Source organism: Oryza sativa, chromosome 2, assembly GCF_034140825.1.
Source record: "Oryza sativa Japonica Group chromosome 2, ASM3414082v1".
In the NCBI taxonomy this organism is placed as follows: domain Eukaryota; kingdom Viridiplantae; phylum Streptophyta; class Magnoliopsida; order Poales; family Poaceae; genus Oryza; species Oryza sativa.
This window is the reverse complement of record NC_089036.1, coordinates 32828215-32844275: the sequence shown is the minus strand read 5'-3', so window position 1 is coordinate 32844275 and position 16061 is coordinate 32828215. Positions and strand designations below refer to the sequence as shown.

At 40.6% G+C, this 16061-nt stretch overlaps 1 long non-coding RNA gene across 1 annotated transcript; it reads left to right on the top strand.

The window, feature by feature from the left end:
* The first annotated feature begins 101 nt into the window (after window positions 1–101).
* On the top strand, window positions 102–5675 carry LOC112936045 (uncharacterized). Its single transcript, XR_001543450.3, has 3 exons — window positions 102–279; window positions 1708–1780; window positions 5330–5675. It is a non-coding gene; the product is annotated as an uncharacterized lncRNA (long non-coding RNA).
* Window positions 5676–16061: the final 10386 nt, after the last annotated feature.

Below are 16061 nucleotides of genomic sequence, written 5' to 3'. Positions count from 1 at the left end.
CGCGTGTTCCCGATGGGCTAGGCCCACCTCACCATGGATATGGGCCCAAAACACGAACCCACAACGCCGCGACGTCGCGCATCTCCTCCTCCTCCTCCCCCATCCAAAGCGAGCGAGCCGAGGGCTCGAGGGCTCGAGGCCGGCCGCCATGGCGGCATCCGCTATCCGCCAATCCCAAATCTCCCCCCCAACTCTCCCCCTTCTACGCCGCACGCGCCATCCACATGCCGGCGGAGCTGGCGGCGCGGACCGGCGGAACCTCGTGGCGTTCGGTTTCCGGTAAGTTTTCGCTACTTCCGCGTAGACATTTGTTACTGCTTGTCTGGTACACTGGTACAGTCCACCATGGTGGAGCACATCAGCGGTAGTGCTTATCTGGAAATGCCCTTGCCACATCGATGGTGATGCAGAAAAATTGCCAAACGGGATACTGCAGAGTGTCAATTAGTTGATGCAAGTAGCGGGTAGAATACACTGTGGAGTGAATATGAACGAATTATCATCTTTGCAAGTTGAAAGCTTGATAAGGATGTGATTTTATCACCAATTAAATGCATGGTGTTGTGGCGTGCGATACAAAAGATGCATATTACTGCGCCTGTATTTTTCTCCAGTGTTGATAAACAGTACGAGAGAGATGGTTGCAATGATTTGTAGATTGGATTGCAATTCTGTAGTTAATTGATGGTTTAGGACTTTATGTTTCAATAGTTCATTTGTCAGTCTTTAGTTTCTCGAATGTATATATCATAACTATGCAGCTCAATTCTTTCTTGTAATTTTGCAACCGAAGAGTGGGTATTATACACCTAGTTTTCTGGTGAATATATAGACAATGTATCAAGATGTTGTTTTCTTGTCATTTTCAGTTCTTTTCTGTGTAGCAATGCTCGATGGTCATATTTACTGCTTATCATCAGTATAATATGCCTTATTGTCATGCCTACCAATTCAGAAACTCTGTTAATGAAAATTGACTGATGTTGGCTGAGAATGATTTCACATGGTTTTCAAATCAAGGGCTCTATTTTCCGAATCGAGAGGATTGGAGCTTGTCTACAACATTTCGCATTCGCAAGAAAATGGAACACTGACAAGAGCTACCCATTGGCCATATTTTAGTATTTTGCCACCCTAATCTGCTCTTTACAGTTTTAGGATTTATTAAGCATATGAGTTGGGGCCTTGGGGGATCTATGGGCCTGCTTATAATGAAATGGTGATTCTTCACAAACTGAATAGGATAAGTGCATCTACTATAACAATATAATGATACAAATAATATTGCTTATGATTAAGACATGCATAAGGTGAATTTCTAGCAACATTAGTATTATGGTAGAACTATAAACTATAGTATGGATCGACTACAGTAAGCACAACCCCTGGGTTCTGTATGCATATCATCTTAAAGGACATACATGCTAGTGAGCTCTTTCTCTAAAAAAAAAGATAAGGGGGACATGCCATTATAGCAGATGGTCTAATAGTATAGCTATTTGTTCTTTTCACCTCAGTACATTTTGAATTTGGTGCTCGTGCCAGTTGTTTTATTCTGGTTCTATCATTCAGTTAGGGTACAATACAAATGCAATCTTACTTTCACTATCTTTTTGGAGATTGCAGAATAGATGCCAGTACCAATCTATCAGCTGTTAAGCACTATCAAGTATCAAATTTTAATGGGTAATTGTTTTCTTGGTGCAGAGTGGCTCTAGTGCACAAACAAATATACTGCTGCTGTACCTTTTATTGAAGTGGCCACAGGAGAGCCATACAGGTACCATAACATCTTGCTACTACTACTCATGATTTCTGAGGCTGCTTTTCTTTCTTTCTTTTTTCTGAAATCCTTGGTTACATTGACAAGCACTTTTACACCAGGGTGTTTCCTAAACCATTTGATTTGTGATAGTTCTCTCAAATTTTAAACAAATTCCTGAGCAAGTAACATTGAGTCACAGTATGAAGTTGGTTAGTGAGAGTGTGAGCCTAGGCACTTAGGCAGTACAGGCCACCATCGGTTGGCTTTTTTTTTTCTAATAAGCCAAAACGGCTTATTAGGGAATAAAAATAAATTTGTAGGTAAAACTTTTATATATGTGTTCTTTGTAACTTAAAAGCCAATGCTGAAAAAAAACTACGTTGAAAATATTTCAAAATCAATTTCAAAATTAAGTTTAAAAATTCAAATTTTGGCTTATTCTTTGGCTTATTGGACCATCCGATGGGAGCCACAGCCTTCAGTGACTGATCATTCTAGAACTCCTCCAAACAAAGCCATCCTCCTTTTCTCTTACTTTTGTACTGGGAAAGTGAAATCAATCAGGTGATTGATGCAGTCTCATTTTTAAAAAGGGACAAAGGGTAGCTGTTGAAATTTCGTTTTCTAAAAAATTGTCTGCGATATAGCTGTCCCTAATTCCCAAAAACTTTTCAGGTTACTGATTCTTGATTCCCAGCACTTTGAATCGTAGCCATCTCTAATCCCTAGACCTTGTAGTAGTGACTGAATACCACTGTCAATACAAGTGACGATCCTAGTTTTGAAAGTTAGATATTGAAATTCTCACGTTCCTAGTAGACTGGAAAGGTAAATGGATATTTTAAAGACCAAGTGAGCCTCAACTCTCAACTCCTGCAAAATACATGTCCCTCTTTTGCTGAAACTTTCCCCGACCAGTGGTCATGATGGCACAACGTAGAAAGTAAGTATTTGTGTAGTACAATTAAGTGGTCCTTTGAACAAGATATTGCCTAGAACTCCCATATTTTTCTAATGAGCAAACACTTAAAAGTTGGAAACCATTTCTACAGTGGAAGACCAAAATCCCCTAGTAACAAATGGCAGTAGAAAATAATCTCCATCTAATCTGTCATAAGTTCTGAACCTTAATACTAGTAGAATTCTGTTTCTACTGATAACAGAACTCGTAAATCAACCGTTGGTATCACTTCAATTCATGATAATATTGGCAACAAAATACTAACAGTAATGACTACCGTAAAGTTACTCAAAATTCTTATCTGCTACGAAATCCTAATGTCTTCAGGATCACACTACAGTTATTAGGCTTTATTTAACGCTTCACCTAATTGAATAATGTTTTTTCAGATGTACTAAAATTAAGTGGGACTTAACATGTGTTTTTTTAAAAAAAACACTTAGGCTGAGTTTGAACCTGTAGGTTCGGAACCTCTATTTGGCACGAAAAACAGAGTACCTCATTAACAAATGATTAATTAAATACTACAATAAAAAAGTAAAAATAGATTAATATATTTTTTGAAGCAAATTTCATATATAATTTTTTTCAGAAACGTACTCTTTAGCAGTTCGGGAAGCATGCGTGTGAAAAAGAGAGAGTAGAAGATTAGAACCATCAGTTTCGAACGCGCCCTTAGACCATAAAGGTTGTGGTTATACGACACAAGTCATAATACAATAATACATTGATTTTTTTACGAACTTTGACTATGTTTAAACATAGTGTAAATTTGTTCGGAGTTGAAAACCCATTTCAACACCCTAGAACCCGTAGTTACACATTGCAGTAGAAAATGATCCCCACCTAATTTGTGGATCCTCTAATCTGCTACAAAATCGGAATGTCTTCAGAATCACACTACAGTTATTAGGCAAGCAAAGTTTATTTCCCAGCAGAGGCATAAACTCTGCCTTTTCCAAAGCCAGGTTAACATCACCTTCACCCCCTCCCTCACATGCAAAACAGAAAAACCACAGCACTCAAAAGCGATCGAAGTTGAGCCGAGAGCGGCTGAGCCCCCGCCCCCATCACGCTAATAATCACGCACGCAAGAGGAAGCTTCCCTCCCCATCCACTGTCCCCTGCTCCTAATGCATTCCAGCTCTTTGCCGCGAGGATGAAAGATCTTCCCCTCTTTCTCTCTCTCTCTCTCTGGGAGATAATTTATTCGAGCTGTCCTTCTCGCTTTGACGATCCGACGAACCAGAAGGAAAAGAGGGGAAGGAGATGACAAAAAACGATCATCCCTGCCCCTGTGTGTAGCGATCGGATTGCATCATGGGGTTTTTTTTTTTTCTTGTGCGAGCTAGGCTGTTAAACCGCGTCGCCGTGGGGGCGGCAAGACGGCAGCTAGTTTGTTGTCTTGCTCACTCGCTGTCTTGCTGACCTCTGAGAGACCGGTTCTTCTCTCGTTTGTCTGATGAGGTAGACGCCTGCCTGCCTGCCTGCTACTGCTGGTGCATTCATGTACATGCTGTGAGAGGGACAAGAGTTCCAAAATGCGACGATAACCGCTCGGTTCTCGGGTTTATTGGTGTTGATGTGTTGTGAAGTTGATCCATATTTCAAAATTATCCAAACAAATGTTCAATTTTTTGATAAAATTTGTCTAAGTTCCATCGTGTTTTTATCGGTTTATCGTGGTTGTCAATGAAACCGGTAGGGGGTAGTATTGGACTACCTGTCGTATTTGTAAATTATAGGGAGAGATATTCCTAGCAAAGTGTGAGATTTGAAGGCGTCTTTTTAATGAAACGTCTCTCTGCACATCGCAATCGACTAATCGAGCGATGTCTAAACGAGGTGACGTTAGTCTGCTTGAAAAATGAGGCTGGTCATTTTTGGTCGCTATCTCCTCTTTGATCTTGGCCTTTTGACCCTCCTGGATTTCAGGCTTGTCTACGTAGAGGGTTACAGAAGACCAGCTGTCACTACCTCTTTTGTATTGTTGGTATACGTGGCAAATTGCTAGGGTGTGTTTTACTTACCTGTGTGATTATACTAGGGATTGGTCGTGATCAGGTTGTGTCATGAGAACAATATGTTCATACCAATTCTTTTTCTTTCTTTCTGATTTTTTTGTCTTGCACTGGCATTGGTATGGAGGCTATACCTACTCGTCGGCAGGTTGGCTTTTTTACAGACCAAGTTATTTAGGAGATACTCCCACCGTTTCAGGTTACTAGATGTTTTTACTTTCATTATAGTTAAACTATTTCAAGTTTAACTAAATTTATAATAAATATAGTAATATTTATCATGCTAAATTAGTTTTATCAAATCAATAATTGAATATATTTTCATAATAAATTTATCTTGTGTTGAAAATGTTATTATTTTTTTCTACAAACTTGGTCAAACTTAAAGCAGTTTGACTTTGACCAAAGTCAAAACATCTTATAACCTGAAACGGATGAAGTACAATAGTGGACATCTGTTGGTGATGCTTTTAGATACTCTTTGTGTATTTTTCTTTTCACATTATATTTAGATAGAGATTATCTAGTTATCAATCACCTGAAAACAACAGAAATTTCACTCAATTTTTTTTGGGTGGATAGGATTGCAAATAAACCCTCAACTCTAACCTCGTCACCGTCGCTGTGCATTTATTGAAGAAGAGTTTGTCGTCGCTATTGCCGTCGCAGTTGATTTACCCCTTCTCCCTCCCAAAATCCAGTGCTCGATTGAAGGTGAGTGAAATTCATAGTAATTTCAGTCACTTTAAATCTCGCAAATCCCATTTAAATAATATGCAAATAACTTGTATAATTTTTGGCCAAAAGATAACTCGTAATCCCATTTACATAATATGCAAAAAACAAAAAGTTGTACAGTTTTTTACCAAAAGATAACTCGTACAATTTATTTTTAACAATGCAGAAAATGTAATATTGTCTATAAAAACGGGTACATCGTTTTATTGTTCATGCATTTAACAGTTTATTGTATGCTACGTGTTCTTTCAACTTTTTTTCATGCGCCAAAATGTGAGATCGGTGATATGACCATGTGTAGTTGTGTACTCATGTATCTGTGACATAGAGAGAAGGGGTTTGGCAATATCTGTTACAGATTGCTCGGAAATTCACCGAGATTCCGGCATTTCCAAACATGCCTGACTGAACTGCATACCAATCATGTGAGGGTAACACAGTCAAGGCAAAAGAAAAAATAGAAGTCCTATGTTGATATGTGTTCCTACTTTGACCAGTGATATCCTGCGTAAGCAGATAACGCTATACTCTCCTTGAACACACACATCCTAGCCAATAGCCACCATACAGAAGAACCCCAGCTAGCAGTGATCCATATGCTCTGCTTACCTGCCTCCCGGACCAGCAGAGCCCCTTGTCCAAATCAACAATTCCACACCCCCAAACACACAAGAATCACCGTGACTGATAAAACAAGTACAGAGCCGAGCTGCGAGGTATCTTCTCTGACCGAGCAGATCCATCTCACCGTTCTGTCATAAAACTAATCCCTTTCTCTAATCCCTTTCACACTACTAAATTTTATGCATTCCCTTATATATCCCTGAATTTTAATTTGGATTTCTTCCATACCCCTTTTTGTTTAGTTATCGTGAGTTGACTGTTGTATTCCTATCAAAAAGTCCATTTTTTTCCTTTGGTACGAAGAAACATATAAGATTATGAAATACTTCATCCGTTTCATATTATAAGACTTTCTAGCATTGCCCACATTTACCCACATTTATATATATGTTAATGAATATAGACATATATGTGTTCCTAGATACATTAACATCTATATGAATGTGGACAATGCTAAAAAATCTTATAACCTGAAATGGAGGTAGTATATTGTTGGAGGATAGAAATTTGTTATTTGAGACTATTATATCTATAAGTTTATTATGCAAGATATTATTTATCACAAAATTTACTTGTAGATATGGCAAAACTAATATTTATTTATTATAGTTATTAAAAATTATTTATGTAGCATATAAATAGATTTGTTTATATAGCAAACATGTTGTACTACTATCCACAAAATAAACTACATATACATTTTTAATAATTAAAAAATAAATAATATTTTTATGTCATATCTAAGAATAAATTGTCATAAATAATATCTTGTATTATAAACTCATAACTATAAAAGTCTCAAATAATAAATTCTTATATTTTACAAATTTAGAGTATTTGTTTTTCATACCATAGGGTAAATTAGACTTCTTCATAAGAGTTTAACTGTCACTGACGTAAAAGGTATGGAAGGAATCCAAACTAAAATTCAGAGATATATAAGAAGATGAGCAAAATTCAGGAACATATAAATGGGCAAATTTTCAAAGACACGCTAGAAATTTTCTAAAAAACTAATCAACACACCTCAACCTTTAAAAAACAATCCAAGCACCCATCCCAGAACAAGTTACTGTTCTTTAGTCTTCATGACCAATCATGTGACATGCGCACACGTACTCTGTACCACGCATGCACGCTGCTGGCACGATGATATCGTGTGCCGCCTGCACCTGTTTGGTCAGTACTGTACGCGGTCCGAGCATGAACAATGTATAGTGGCCTCGAGGTTTAGCTTCGAAGAGAGTGTGCAACATAGATTAGAGCAAGGCTAATACAGCCGACCTGTTGGCTATAAGGTTCTTTGTAGCCTTCTCTTAGCCTACCCATATAATAGTTAGCACTTTATTGTTAATACAGGGCCCACTTGTCTCTCTCACAGAGTTTCTTGGTCCTTGTGTCCAAGCCGGCTATAAGTTTACAGCCCGCTTCTTCTCTCTTCTCTCCTCCACCCTTAGCATTTAGCCAGCTTATAGTTTACCATTATACTTGCTCTTAAAGATAAAATCACAACTGAGGATACCTCATTCCCAATGCCCGGTGATTTGAATGGGTCTAGAAAAGGATTTGCTTCTCAGCCTTACTTTTTTTTAAGCAAGAACTAGCTCTATCTATTACTATATTATCTATAAACAACTTAATAGTCTTCACATATAATAGTTAGATACATATTTATTGCATTATTGATAATTGGTCACACCTTATTCTTACAAAATTTCTTAGTGTCCCTGCTGGAACTGATTACAAATCTATCGCTTGTTTTTTTTTCTCTTCTCTTTTCTCTCCTCCAACTCAGTACGAATTTGAGGTGGCAACTTCTATAGCTCATCTATATCAATTTATTGTACATGCTCTTACAGTCTATAAAATAATTTAACTTTGATACAAATATGCACATTAATCCCTTATATCATAAATCATTTTATAACAATGCACTGGCCCTCGTGTCAGGTGAACAAATACTCCTCTGTCCTTCCCCTAGCTCCATTCCTTTCTTTTTTGTTCTTCGATATATGCATGTTGCCGACCTTCTCAACTCTTTGTTGCTGTTGTCCTTTTTGGCTCTCGATGGCACCGTAGCTCTGTGCTCTAGATTTGGTCACTGCCCTTCTGTGCTTTGGGATCTGTCCTCCACCGTCGTCACCAGTGGTGGAGCTACATGTTACCTATGGGGTCAGGGTTTTTACAAAATAGCCAAAAGCTATTGATATTTGGGTTGCAACAACAGAAAACTTGCCATCCATCCCTCGTGACTTCAACCAGCCACCATAGTGTCTTTGTGCTCCAAACGTGGCCGCCCCGCCACTATGCTCACCGAGTATCGATTCACCTTCCAGGCATAGTTATTAGGACCGGACCGGACATCGAACCGGTCGTAGCCTCGGTTCGCGGTTTGATTGGTTTGATTGGTTGAACCACTGGCCCAACACGGTTTAAATAAATTGAGGTATATAGCCTAACTGCACAAGTATGCATAGCTCAGTGGTGGGGTTGCTTGAGTCTAAAGGGGAGATTGAGTGTTTGAACCCCTCAACCCACCTTTTTCTCCTATTTTCTTCCCTCTCCCCCACGTTTCAGCCTGCGCTGGGCCCTTTCTCACCCAATTTCCCCACATGCACCCGGTTCTTTAGCGGTTTACTTGCCCGGTTCTTTCCAAAAACTGGTGGTTCAATCGATTTTTCCTGGGTTGATTGCACGTTCGATCTTTAAATTGGACCTGACCTGCTAAGCCCCTGGTTCTGGTTTTTTTGGGTCAGACCGTCGATCCGGTCCTAATAGCTATGCTTCCAGGTTGCTAAAGTCAACCGCAAGGGTACCCTGATCTAGGAGAAGCGCGGCGGTTGTGGTTGCGAGAGTGGTGTATCACCGCCCTCTTGCTCGACTCCATGAGAGATACTCGATCAGATGACCTTAGCGTCCACCTCCTTCCCCTTTCAAGCAACAGTTGAATGTTCTCTCACCATAAATCACATCATTTTTGTCAACCCAACCACGCTCTCTAAAAGCCACTCACTTTTTCTCATCTCTCCTCCACGGCAACTTGCCATTGAGGCGGAGCCGTAAAGTCATAAGCTACGGTGGGACGTTGTCCATGCCCTCAGGCGAATTTAGATATACTTTAAAACACATTAATTTTATTTGAATTTTATAAAGAAAACTTAACATGAATCAGTCTAACAGTAGGATAAATTTTCTGTATTTTAAAGGAAGCCTCAACCTTGAAGCGGCATGGCGATCACTCGAAGTGAGTGCAGAGCTAGGGTACATGTGGTTGTACGGCTGGGGATACACCCAAAGTCAAGATCGTGCAGGTGGTGGGTTCCGGCGTGGGGTGGGGGGCCGAGCAGCACGTACAGCTAGCTGGCCTGGAAACCGGCTGGCCGCCGGCGGCGGCTGCCGGCCGGGACCGGACGGACGCGGACCACGGTACTTGTTCGATCTGGACTATAATGGCCGCCAGTTTGTCCCCGTGGTACGGAGGCGCTGTGGCTATAGCGCTGGTTTAAGAGCAAGGTCAATAATGCAGCTAACAACAGGCGGTAAAACGGCCCATGTCAGATAGTGCAGCTAATATTAAAAGCTAGTATGTACAGCAGTAGGCTGCACTCCATTTTCCGGTGTTAGTTTTTCATTTTCTAATCGTACTTTACTAGATCAGTCCATCACGTGATTAGGTGGTGTTAGGTTGGCCCCACAAAATGTGTGAAAAGCTGCGCTGTAGCCGGGCGGTAAAATAAGCGTCGGCTTATTTCTCTCTCCTGAGTTCTCTCTCCTCTACATAGGAATTAAATGATGTGGCATATTTTGGAGCCTGTCTAGTCAGCTTATTGTACCTGCTCTAAGGGAGAAATTACATGATGTACATCTCTCGAGTGTGAGTTTGCGATCACTAAATTAATAGTTTGATGCAGTAATTAACTCGGACTCAATTTAATTACCAGTGAAGCTAGTACTTAATGAATATGTTGCTCGTTGTTAGGCCTGGTTTAGTTTCCAACTTTTTCTTTAAATTTCCAACTTTACCATCACATCAAAACTTTCATACACACATGAACTTCCAACTTTTTCGTCACATCGTTCCAATTTCAATCAAACTTAAACTTTTAATTTTGGTGTGGACTAACCACACTCTTAGTTTGCCTAAGATTATGGCTATCGTTGGCGCACAAAGACAGCACACATCAGACAAACCTATATGCCTGGTACAACGACAGACTCTAACCAGGCAAGAGGCAACCATATACAGTTACGCACGCCCTCATGTTGAACACAAATGTCTGCCACTTTTGACTGAAAGCACATGTGACAGATTAAGATTGGTGTGAATGTGTAAATGTAATGATGATTTTCTATATGGACAAAGCATGTGAGCATGTATGCTATCTTCAGATACCCTCCGATACCCTTAATGCCTTGCTCCGGAGCTGTTCTTCTTTTTCCGTGAAGGAAAATGAGTCTTCTCCTGAAACATATAGCGATTTCGTATCAAAAGTCGTAGTTTTCAACCTTTTCAGTTGCTGACAGCACGAGCGAATGTGATGTAGTTTTCAATCACCCAGGTAGAAGCACGTATGTACTTTCCAGCCATCCGTTCGCACCAGTATTGTACGCTGGCTACTATAATAAATACATACGATCCACCAACCATTACAATCTTCCTCGACTTTGGCCTTGTACTTTTCTAGATTTTTTTATTAGATTACCGAAACGGAGTATTTAATTCATGCTTTAGAAAAATACGTTTTACTCAAGAAAAATTCTTCTACCTTAAGTAATTAGATCACGCATTTTAAGTTAATTGGTAAGCTTATTTCAGTAAATATTTAGCTTATCCTTATGATCAAGCTGATAATTCACAACAATCATATGCAGTAATCTACTACAAATTAAATAAGACCTTTGGCGATGAAGGTCATGTACACCATTGCATTTTTTTAGATAATGAAAAAACCTACTATTACACCCGGGACATGGCATATGCATGTATACACGCATGCCGTCATAGTATAGGGCATGTTTGGTTTGAAACTCTACCAAAACATTGGTAGTACCAAACCTTGGGCAAATTTTGGCACTACCAAATTTTTGATAGTATAGATTTGGCTCCACTCTATTGATTTGGCAAAAATTGGTTCCAATCCAAAATGCTAACATGCACTATTCAAAACTACTAAAGAATTGTTAGGGCAAGAATTGGTACCAAACCAAAATGGCCCATATTGCCATAGCGTTATTAACGGGCAGTAGTACCAGTGTACAAGTAATCACTATGGACAAATAGATGTGGCTACAGTCCTACGCAAGGCAACGTCAGCGTGAGGCAGCCATCGCTATCCGGGAATCTGCTTGCAGCTGCTAAGGTCATCGGCTAGCTAGGATAGATGGATCGGAGTGCGACATTGACGTGCTCAATCTGATCCTCTTCCTCTCGATCGCCATCGATCGGTATCAACTCCACGCGGTTTGCGGTCGGTCGCAACCCTGCCTGCCTGCCAGTGCAGCTCCAGCTAGCTCTCGCTATAGCATCTTCTCATCTTCTCTCCTCTCCCCTCCCCCCTCCCTGCCGCCGCGACATCGACGACTGCATGCCACGCGCGCGCACCGAATTCAAAGCGCCGGTTGGTTGTTGTCTTTTGTCTCCCCTCCCCTCGCGCCCGCGCAGCGGTGTGTCTCGTCTCACTTTTAAAAAATGAGTTAAATTTGATAAGTGCAATTGTAAATTTGTCGTTACAATTCCTCTCTTTATAACCATGCCACTTAAATTCTATAAAATTAGAACCATGCTACGAATTCTGGTCAAACTTTTCCTTAAAAAAAATAACTGACACGGTTACGAGTAGGCGAATTGTAATAGCATTTATTTGAATTGGTGCATTTGCAATGACACATACTCCCTCCGTAACAAAATATAAGTGATTTTAGGTGGACATGACACATCCTAATACTACATATCTAGACATGAGTTATGTACAAATTTGTAGTAGTAGTATATGTCACATCCACCCAAAATCCTTTATATTTTGGGATGGATGGAGTATCAAGTTAACCCTTAAAAAAATATAGGGTTCGTTCGCACAGTTTCAGCTCTAGTTACATCTTTTTTTTAGCCGAAGACCAACCAGATTTAGCTTCACCCAAAAAAGGAGTGGAGTTGACTAAACTGCTCTCACAAATTAAACTAGGGAGGTGAAGCTAGACTTAGGCAGCTCCACAATTTCAATACAGACCCAACTCCTGAAGTTAAATTTAGAAATTGAAACACTACCAAACAGACTCATAGTACCCCATTTTTTTAAATAATGAACTCCTTCACATGATGAATGTTGAGTTTTTGGAAATACACCATGTTACTTATTAGAGAACAAGCGCAAAACCATCCCGGGGAAAATGAAGTTATTTGAACTAAGGGAGTTTTTGAGGTAAAACCATAAATCGGTAATAGACAGGGTCGGTCAACGAGGAGCAACGGCATTGTCGCAATGATTTCATCCACATGCCTCTACTAGCATGCATATTGTTTGAAAAAATGGCGATCCTTTCAGTTGCCTTCGTAAACCGCACAAATTGAGGTTTATAGTTGACTCATAGTTTTTTCTCTCACCGGACTCACTCAAATGTTGCCATGGTTTTCGCTGTCAAAATTGAGAAGCACTAGCAACAAACTTGTCGTCCAGTGTTTTCATAGGCAATTGACACCCAACCTGAATTGCACATGGTTACAACTATAATTAAAGTACTGAGAACCCGCCTCCGATCCTCCTCCCCATCTTAATCCAATATACATGGTTCGTGCAAGGTTTTGGATGGTAACCGTGAAATATGTTTCAACTGGAAATCAACAAACTGCAACAGAAGGCAAAAATAACATCAAAGGAGTCGGCATGACCACTCTCTTTTCTACAAGAAGTCGGCGATGGCCTTCACAGAGATAGCAATATTGAAGTCGTCTTACATTGTCCACAACTTGATGTCGGAGCACTTCACCACCTGGTATTGCCCCATATGGTTTAAAGACCGGTGTCACTTTGTCTGCTTCCTTTCAACTGGATATGATGGTTTCAAGCATACCCCTCCCTACCCCTTGAATCTACTGATTGTTTGCCGGAACCAGCAACCACATGGAACTTCGCCACCCGGGCTGCCTCTAGGCGACAAGATCCAGCAACTGCAAGCTACGCATCCACTTCAATTGCCTACTTCAAGTTTTCTTTGAGTTTTGCCTTCTGTTGACACAAAATATGTCGTGACACACGAAGGCCTTGGAGATCTGCTTAACTCCAGTGCAAATCCTAATTTTAGGGTTCAAGACGTATTAGTTAGTTTGATCCTACAACTAACAAGGATGATATAAAGAATTGAACCAATGAACCAATCGACCAATACTGATATAATGTGGTAGATGCAGGTCCGATGGTTAATGCTAGCGTACATCGGCTGGAGATCTTATGCAAGTAGATTCGCATGTATATCGGCTAGCTAGCTGATACGTATGATAGTTGAAGCCCAAAATTATGATAACACATCAGCTAGAACTCTAATGGCCATTGCATAAAAACCTATCGCCTTACAAGAATCAAACTTATTAACAACAATAATCTAATAGATCAGACCTAACCGAGACAGTATAAGATCGAAGATGATAAGAAAAACCTATTTAGCCAATAGATCTACACAAACATGATGGATATCGAATCAATCAAAAACAACAATGTGATTAGAGAAATACCAGCTTAGTCGGAATATCGGACCTAATCGAGGAAGTACTAAGCCGATACGACTCTAAACAACGATACAGTCAAAAATAGAACCAATATATTAGATAGACATCCTTTTGCATCAACTTGGTTAGAATATTGTACCTATCAGAGAAAGTTCTAGGCACACTGATATAGACGAAGATGATGGAAATTACTTCCTCGCTGAAGATCCAAACGATGTAGCCCAACTCGAAACTAAGAACTTGCCGGAATAAAAGGTGGCAATGCACCGAAAGTAATTGTATTGATGTGTGGAGATGTCTCGTAAAGCCCTAGGGTGTAAAAATTTATACCCTCAGATTGATACAAGTCTTGATCAAACACGATACAAGATTTCTTAATAACAAGAAAAGGAAAATAAATAACCTGTCTATTCAAGATATATGTACTAAAAATACAAAAATTGCCTCGTTGTGGTCTTCACAATTCCTTCTTGAACTCGGTTTGATCTAGATAAACATCCATCTACCAATTAGTTAATTTCTTTAACCAAATCCACTAAAGAACCGTACCAAATTTCATTAACCACCATGGTTAATGCTGTGGTGTTTTTGGGCACACCATAGCATAGCCTCAACGTTTCTTCCACTATCCTCGAGATGAGGAGACCGGATGCTAGCAAACTTGATCACAAAATGAGAACAACCTGATTATGGGAGATATCCGACCAGCCTACGCTCACTACTAATAGTGGAGATGAGCCTAATCTGGCCTCTCCTTCCCTTCACCCACGTGAATCGCCGAGCCCGAGAGGAAAATGGGTCATAAATGGGAGTTTTTTTTTTCTACATTACTTTTTGCGGAAGTCAGGGAGGGATCGAGCAAGAGAACAAATGTCCCTCACTATCTCAGAAGCAACATTATACTACTCCTCTTATCTAAAAATATAAGAGATTTTGACGGAATATAACACATCCTAACACTTATTCAGATTCACAGTACTAATGTGTCATATCCGGTTAAAATTACTTAGACTTTGGGATAGAGAGAGTACGTTATTTAAGGACTGGCAAGTGCTTAAAATGCGATGGTAATAGTTGGTACAAACACAGAAATTGTTTTATAAGAATTCGGGCTATTTCTTAGTTTTTTTAAAGAAAAGCTTATTCCGGGTTTCACCGGTTTTTACCGGTAATATATCGAGCGGTAATCACAGTGGAAACGCCGTTCAGGAACTGTATTCGGTAACCGAACGGTTTTAAACAAGTGGCCGTGGCGCCGCGTCCCCAGTTCCCCACGGCACACACATCTCTCTGGGTCGCTGCAACCGCCGCCCCGCCCCGCGCGCGAAGCTGCCTACGAAGCCGCGGGTGGCCCCTGGCCCTTCTCCGTGCGTGCGTGCGTGCGTACGGCCGCGGGGGAATCAACAGATCTGCACAAGGGTTCAATACACACCAGCACACACGCATATATGCACGTACTCCTACGTTTCGCCGCCCCGTACTAGGTACTACTGTTCCGGCAACGACGACGAGCCGGTGTGCATGGTTTCCCACTACTGTGCATGCAAGCTGTCTGTCTTGCAGACGCGCCACGCCACGCCACACGCGACAGTGGTCCATGATCGCGCGTACGTGTGTGCCTGCGTTTTCTCGGCTTAATTTGCAACTACTAATCATGCTTACTTACTGTCTCGCTAATTAAGCATGTGGCTGTGCTGACATGTCGAGCTAGGATGGAGCGGGCGGTGCACTGCGGCACTGCACACAGCTGTGCGTATATGCTACTGTGGGTAGTCAACACGGCGGCTGTTTGATGATCACGGTTCAGTGTAATTAGCACGAGGGTTAAATTTAACTAACAACCCGAGGTCGTCGTCGCCGCAGGCACGTGTGTCTTGTAGACTTTTTTTCACGGCCTTTTTCGCTGGCCTGCTGGCTGGCTGGCTGCAGGCCATGTACACAGCCGTCGACGATGTGTCGGAACACCACCAGTACTACGTACATGAAATATGCAATAATGGTTTCTCCCAAACCATTTGCTTGTTGTACTAGGTACGAACAGGTTGTGATTCGAAACGTGTCTAATTAATCAGACCGTGCAGATTCTGCAGAAGTACACGGGTCGAGTTATTAATTACTTCCTCCATTTCATATTATATAAGACTGTTTAGCATTGTCTATATTTATATATATATACTAATAAATCTAGATATATATATATATATATGTCCCTAGATTCATTAACATATATAT